The sequence below is a fragment of the Montipora foliosa genome, chromosome 4 (genome assembly GCF_036669935.1).
Source record: "Montipora foliosa isolate CH-2021 chromosome 4, ASM3666993v2, whole genome shotgun sequence".
Taxonomy (NCBI): domain Eukaryota; kingdom Metazoa; phylum Cnidaria; class Anthozoa; order Scleractinia; family Acroporidae; genus Montipora; species Montipora foliosa.
In genome coordinates this window covers 35480345-35487844 of record NC_090872.1, presented here as the reverse complement: position 1 = coordinate 35487844, position 7500 = coordinate 35480345, and the positions used below count along the sequence as shown (strand labels likewise).

At 39.3% G+C, this 7500-nt stretch overlaps 1 long non-coding RNA gene across 2 annotated transcripts in view; it reads left to right on the top strand.

The window, feature by feature from the left end:
• The first annotated feature begins 4262 nt into the window (after window positions 1-4262).
• Window positions 4263-7500, top strand: part of LOC138000701 (uncharacterized) — a 20732-nt gene continuing 17494 nt past the window's right edge. For both annotated transcript variants that reach the window (XR_011123177.1, XR_011123176.1), the window contains exon 1: window positions 4263-4395. This is a non-coding gene — a long non-coding RNA (uncharacterized lncRNA). The remainder of the gene's footprint in view (window positions 4396-7500) is intronic.

Below are 7500 nucleotides of genomic sequence, written 5' to 3'. Positions count from 1 at the left end.
CTTGTGGTCTATGAGGTCAAAGGCCTTTCGATAATCAAAGAGGAGGACACGCACAGAAGCACCGTTTCCATCCGTTGCTTCGAGCCACTTATGAATCATACTAATGAGTGCCAACACGGTTGAATAACCAGATATGGTACCAAACTGGTTGGAGTCAACTAGGCTCTCTAGGGCAGGTTTTGTGTAATCAGTAACAATAAAAGCCTCAAATATTTTCGAGAGGGTAGACGTGAGAGAGATTGGACGCAGTTCCTTTTTTGGGTCGGTGACTTGCTTCACCTTTGGCATGGGGGTGACATCTGCAATTTTCCACATTGAGGGTAGTTTTTGCTCACTAGATGAGGCGTTCAGGATATTTTGAACGGGAGTAACTAGGATCTCGGCGTACTCCTTTAACACCCAGTTGGAAAGGCCATCCGGGCCAGGAGCTTTATGCTTATTCAGGTGAAGCAGGTTGTTGTACACTCTTTGCACGGACACCTCTAGGAACTCCGGATTCTCTTCTAGGGGCAATTGTAGGGCCACACGCTCGCTCTCGATGGGCATGTAAGGTTGAAGTGGCTCCAGTACTGCATGGTTGATGGAATTAGCGACTTCTATTGGAGACAAGTTCTGGTACTCAGGAACATTGAGGAAAAAAAATAGTGACGAATTTTGCCTTTTTGATCCACTGAACTTATTCACTTCGCTCCACCACCGGCGCAGATTGACACCTTTAAGATCTTTCACCTTAGAAGTGTGATACTTTGCTTTAAACCGTTTCCTTTCTTTATTTACTGCATTACAGTAGTACTTGTTCATCAGGCCTGACTTATTGGCGTGAAAAGCTTGCTGGCGCAGGTGTATTTGCTCCTTCAGCTTGACCGACATTCAAGAGGCGTCCTTTGGGTAGACTTGGATCGTTCTTTCTGGCATGATATTACTCATACCGATTTCAATCACTTCGTTAAAGACCTGGAATTTTTCCTCACAGATAGGCTGACTGGTGACAACAGACCAATTAATTGATGCTACTGAAGTACCGACCAAAGCACATCTTATTGCTGTCTCTAATGTCCCTGATGGTAATGGACTTCCTAGTGTGTTGGTTGGGTACTCTCTTCCTTGGCTGGACAATAACTGTACAATGGTCTGAAAGGCCAAAGGGTGGAAAACATTCGGGAGTCAAGAAGTGGTCGCACAAGTTGGTTAAAACCAGGTCAAGCGTTGCATCGCCTCTTGTTGGAATCTTCACAAGTTGTTTTAGTTGGAAATGACACTGCAAGCGACCAGTATTCAAGCGGTTAAAATCGCCAGTAATAATTAGCCCGCAGTTAGGAAACATGGTTTCTGCTACTGTCAAACTGTCAAATAGATGATTGATTAGCTTCTGACCATCGGACTCCGCCGGGCTTGTCCGGCCGGGGTAGTAAACAACAGCTAAAATCACTCACGAAAAACCGCGAGTAGATCTTGAGGGCATCAAGAAGAACAAGAGTTTATACGATACATCCCCCATACATGGGCCTCTTTCCATGATAATCTTTTTCAATCTAATTTTAGCTCGTAGTCAAGCTGCGAGGCTATTTTAGGAAAGACACCTGATTGGTCAATTGTAATGACGTAATGACGTAATGACCGCACACTGAGAAATTAAAGCCGATCACATCTTCAAATTTCGATTTAGGCGACGGCGAGAAAAGTTTTCGCAAGTTTCTTCACAATGACATCTGATCCTCTGACCATGGACCGCGCGGCCATGGGGACGAAACTAAAAATAACTTTCACAGCGTGGCGCAAAGCTTAAAATAAATTGAAAAAGATTATCATAGGGCACGGGGATGTGTTCTCTCACTTGATAGTCTCTTGCCTACTTCCATTCTTCCTTGGAGCGCATAACATTTTATTTAAAGTTCAAGCAATTTTTTACTAGTGTGGAAGAAAAGTGAAGCAAATTAGCCGAAATCGTCTTTACTAAGGTTAAAAAGCTCATTAACATGCTTTGGGACACTTTTCAGCAAAAACGCAAAAAAAAAACAATTAAATAAAAAAATTGGGGTCAGTTCCATGGACCCGGTCCAAAAGGGGGTTCCTTTCCCCCTCATAAATTTATTTTCAAAACCCACTTTGTGCGATGCTTTCAAGTAGATTTCAAAACCTCCGTTTTCACCTTCCGTTCTCCTTTAACCATCTTGTTCATATTCCCCGATGAAGTCTGCGTAATCAAACGAAACCAGTCGGATTGACAAGATCTGTTGCTGTGCGCTGCTCATTGTTTTGTTTTTTTTTTTTCGCTGTTTTCCCAAATGGTAAGTGAAGTTATGTTGATTTATTCGAAAAATCACTTGCAAATATGACTAAAGCTACTTATCAAAACACCAGAAAGCTGTGTAGTTGTGTGTTTTGAAGAAAACAGACCATGCAATTCGCCCCCGCGCAACAATTCGTGCCCACAAACGATGCCGAGTTGTGTCACTGACTCAGCTGCTTTTCAGAGGAGATTCAAGTTCTCTGTGCGTACTGCCTGAAAGCAACCCACAAGTCCACTTTCCCTGAACATATCTGGGCTATGGGTATAACAAAGAAATATTATTTTCCTTCTCACCGAACGCACTGTACTAATCCATGATTACTCCTAGTACTATTACATTTTGAAGCTGTAAGGCGTAATTCCGTTTTAAAACGAATTGTTTTCCTAATTTTGCACAGGTAACGAATACACTGTTTGGATATTTTCCTCTCTGATCGTTTGATTTCTAATCAGACCACTCCAAGAGTGAGCTGTAATCTTATTGGGTAACTGCTAAAGATGTTAGAATGACAAGAAACCTGCTTGTCCGGTCTCGTCACCATCAAAGCAATTAATAATTTTTCCAAATGGTCTTGATAGCACAGAATATTTTGACTCGGACCCTTGTTTGGTTCCTTTCGTTTGTTTTTTATGACAAGCGTCATTGACAACTTCCCGTTTTTGGTTTGGTTTTTTTTTGGTTTTTTTTAAAGTGTTGACTGGCTGTAAACAAACAGTGCGGATAACTTATTTGCCAGGGCAAATAACTTTTGTCGAGTAGGTCGACAAATTCATTAAAAAAACAAACAAAAAAAAAAAGAGCCTGTGGCTTTCGACAGGGGGTAGTCCTGTGCACGGTTATATGTGGGAAAAATCCACATTCCTGACATTCCTGTAAGGACACCAAAATGGCCACACCGCTTGAGTTTTGCAGGGGCATGTCAGTAAACTGGTACCGTTACTACTACGAATATCACCGAACTGCGGAATGATGGGCTCAAATTTTTATATCGTCGCCACACCCACTTTTTGTTGCTGCCCCGCCCATTTTCATCGAAGAATTCAGTTGGTACTTAAAGTAACAAACTGAGCCTTACCCGGGTGGCAGACCGTAGTTTTGTCAACCGCAAAATTTCTTTATTCCCCTGGGTCCTGCATTGTCTCAGTCAGGTCCAATCACAGTCACACGTCCTTCGTGTTGACAAACTTCAAAAATACATTAGCGGAGCGAAAGCGTTGAAAGATGCGAGAATGAAAGTCGTAGCAAACAAACTTTTGCGCATTCATGCCGCTTTTATTAGTTAATAGCACTTGTACGTAGTAGGCTGTTCGCAATCGTAACTGTCTTTATCAAGCCGTCAAGGAATTAAGATTAATTTTGCAAATAGAATTTTTATTCCCCTGTGGTTTCCTGACACGACTGTTTTACTCAGATGCTAATAATTAAATTTCACTGGCTTCAGTAAGTCCAGCCACAAAATATTCGAAGCACAGTATCCTACGAGAACAAAATTTATTTTTATGTCAATTCCTTGAAAGCCCGAGTCAATGCAGGCCCCAGGGGAATAAAAAAATTTGCGGTTGACAAACTATGGGAACAAATTTTATTTGCATAATTTAAAATATTAATTCCTTGACGGCTTGATAAAGACAGTTACGATTGCGAACAGCCTACTACGTAAAGTTCTCTATTTAACTAATAGAAGCGGCATGAATGCGCAAAAGTTTGTTTACTACGGCTTTCATACTTGCATCTTTCAACGCTTTCGCTCCGCGAATGTGATTTTGACCTTTGTCAACACGAAGGAGGTGTGACTGGGATAATGCAGCCATGTCGGGACCCAGGGAAATAAAGAAATTTTGCGGTTGACAAAACTACGGTCTGCCACCCCGGTAAGGCTCAGTTTGAATTATTCGACGAAAATGGGCGGGGCAGCAACAAAAAGTGGGTGTGGCGACGATATAAAAATTTGAGCCCATTCCACAGTTCGGTGATTTTCGTAGTAAGACAGGTGACAAATTTGTGAGCATGTGAGCAGGCCATGTGAGCGCGTCTTCTTTCTTTGTGTTCGGAGCGCTAGCGTTGCATTTGGATTTACCTTTTTGCGGTGGAACGTTGAAGCTGGGTAAGTACTATATTCAATATTCCTTTCGAGTATGATGTTATTTAAACGTTTTGAGCTCAGCATTTATTAATATTGTCTACTTCATTCATCGGGGATAATACTTGAATCAGTTGCAAGTAGTTTGTTTACGCTGCCGATAAACGAGCAGACGAATGCAAATGTTTGCTTATTATGTTTGTGCCGCTTCCAGCCGAGAATAATGTATGTTAAATATACTTTTACAAATTAGCTTTTACGCTCAAACATTTGCAGTTAATGTGAGAATATTTAGCCCGAAATTTGAAGGGTAAAAATTGTGAGCCTACGGAAACTGGCGCTGTCACGCAACGTATCAACAAATCGCAGTTTGTACAGGGGACCACTTAGCTGGAATCGGACTTTGACATTATGAGATATGTCTGTAAAACCTTCGTTGCCGATCAGTTTAGCAATAGACCGGGGTTGAAAGTCAGATAGGGAAATCATTTATTTTAGTTATACATATTTACTTGACGGGCGTCGAACGTACTCTCATAATCTTTGATTACTACTAGTCCTCAGTACGGATCGACCCTTACTTTTAAATATACAACCACACACAACACACAACTGACATAACTGTAAAAGTTTAAAAGTGTAGTGCTAAACCGGCTGTGTCAGTTTCGCATTACATCGAAACACTCAAAGCAAAACAATGAACTAATTAAAATTTGTGTATTACACATATTGACCTTATTGCATAACATCCTGTAGATGTAAATTCCGTGAGGTAATCCCGTTTTAAAACAAGCTATCTTCCTATGAACGAAAAGCGTTGCTGCATTGCTGTGTTGCTGCGAACAGTAGCAGGACTCTCTTTCTCTTTCTAATCACGCTACTCCAAGAGCACTCTGTAATCCGATTGAGAGCTTGTTGCAGTGCTTGGAGGAACCACTTCAGCTGGTTTGCTGTACGGGAAACAGCGATAAATCCGATTGGAAAGAACTTGGGTAAGGCAACATTCTGGCAAGACTTTTTTCCGTTCGAAAAAAACTCTTTATCATTGTTTATTCCGGCGGAAGAGGTAGCGGTAACTTTTTCGCATTTCATTGGGCATTGCGGGTTTTACACTGGACGAAAAAACGGATTTTCACATATAGCAAATGTGGAGCAAATGCATGGCAAATGCTACGTTTGTGCACGTTTGCTTAGATTTGCTGAAAAGCAAAGATCACATTTGCCACAGTTTTTCCAGAAGGTTTAATTATCTAAACATATGCAATAAAATGTCATATTCTCAAATTTATTCTCAAATTTATTTAAGTTATTCCTTAGAAACTAATGCCGAAAATAATCCATTTTCATAATGCACCCAAAATACAAATGTTATGTGCAAAAGAATGTAGGTAAGGTAAATAAAATGATAGAATTACTCAACGTTTTTCTTCAAATTCGTGGCCGAAAAAAAACTGTACCCTGATGCTGAAATTAGTAACAAGCTAATGCAATACAACTAGCAGCAAATTATTACTCATCTTCATAAATAATTAACTTGCTTGACAGTAAGTTCCTAATTATGATAGATATACATGTATTTAAATCCTAAATTAATTTTAATTAGTTACATTGTTTAGTTTGGAGCAATGATAATGTAAGGTATATCAAAGGCCTCTGTCAATTATTACAGTCATCTCTTTAAATTGTTGAAATTATTTTGCCTTTCTATGGTACATGTACTTTGGAAATGTAACCTGCAGAAGCAGTTTCATTTTGCCTCAAATACCATAGCTTTTGTTTTTGTCAATACAACAATTCATTTGGATGAATGCACATTTTGAATACCAAAAGCATAACAAAATATCCCTTACAGCAGTAACCTTGGCAATGTTAAAGCCAAGGGAGAAGTTAAGGCTGAGTTCAGATACCAAACATCATTTTGATTGGGAATTAAAAAAAAACTTAGGCTGACCTTAGGACAACATAATAATTTACCATATAATACGTCACAAGTATATGCACTGTATACTCTCAAGATTCCTGCTCACAGAAATTTACGTTCCATCTAAGAAAAATTCAGTAGCTAAATTGAACCTGCTTGAAAGTTGAAATAGCAGCTAGGAGAATGACTCAGCCATTTCACATTGATTCATATGCTACAATGTATTTTCATGTAATTGATTTAAGTTATTGGGTTTGGTATCTGAAATGGGCCCAAGACTATTATCAAACAACTTACAATGAGGATGCACCAACCATAATAAACTGTGGTGAAAAATTTGTTAAGCATTCTTTGAAGGCAAGTTCCTATAGTAGTGTACTTGAATCTAAGTTCTTCAAACACGTTTATCTACAGAACCAGATGGAAAATACTTCATAGTATGCTATAACAAATTAACTGCATGTTTAGACCTACTTTACAAGTTACATCGAACCATATAAGGCATGCCATCCGCCAGTTCAAATGCAGAACACTACAAATTAAGTAATGGTCCGTGTAAGGTGGATAGCAATTTCCTTTGTTATGCGGCGACGGGGCTTTCCCCACATAGGAATGTTATCATTTTTACAAAGCGAATGCATAAACCTACAGGAAAGCCGTTAACGCAATAAATTCATTTACAGCTCACTTTGAAAGGTTGTTTTTTTGTGTTAAAAGATTTTGACCAGTCACAAGAGTTGAAAACAAAAGCTGAGAAACGTTTACAATTTTACATGTTCCCCACATACGATTTCTGTGGAATTCATTTAAAGTGAGACCAGATGAAAGATGGAAGATGGTTGGAAAGTAAGGATGAATATAATACTGCTTTTATGAAGTTTTGTGAACTTTTGCTGTTTAAGCCAATCAGAAGTAAGTACAGACAATAGAAAAGTTATCACCTTTTTGCATGCCAATTGAATTCCAACATGTTCGTTGCAGTTGTTTGCTATCGTTCTTATGTGGACCGTTTCTTAAAATGCTATAACAAATTAACTGCATGTTTACACCTACTTTACAAGTTACACCGAACTGTATAAGGCGTGCCACCAGCCAGTTCAGATGGAAAATACTAAAACTAGTATACTATCATCATCATAACTATGACAAATTAACTGCATGTTTACACCTACTTTACAAGTTACACCAAACTGTACAAATGTATAAGG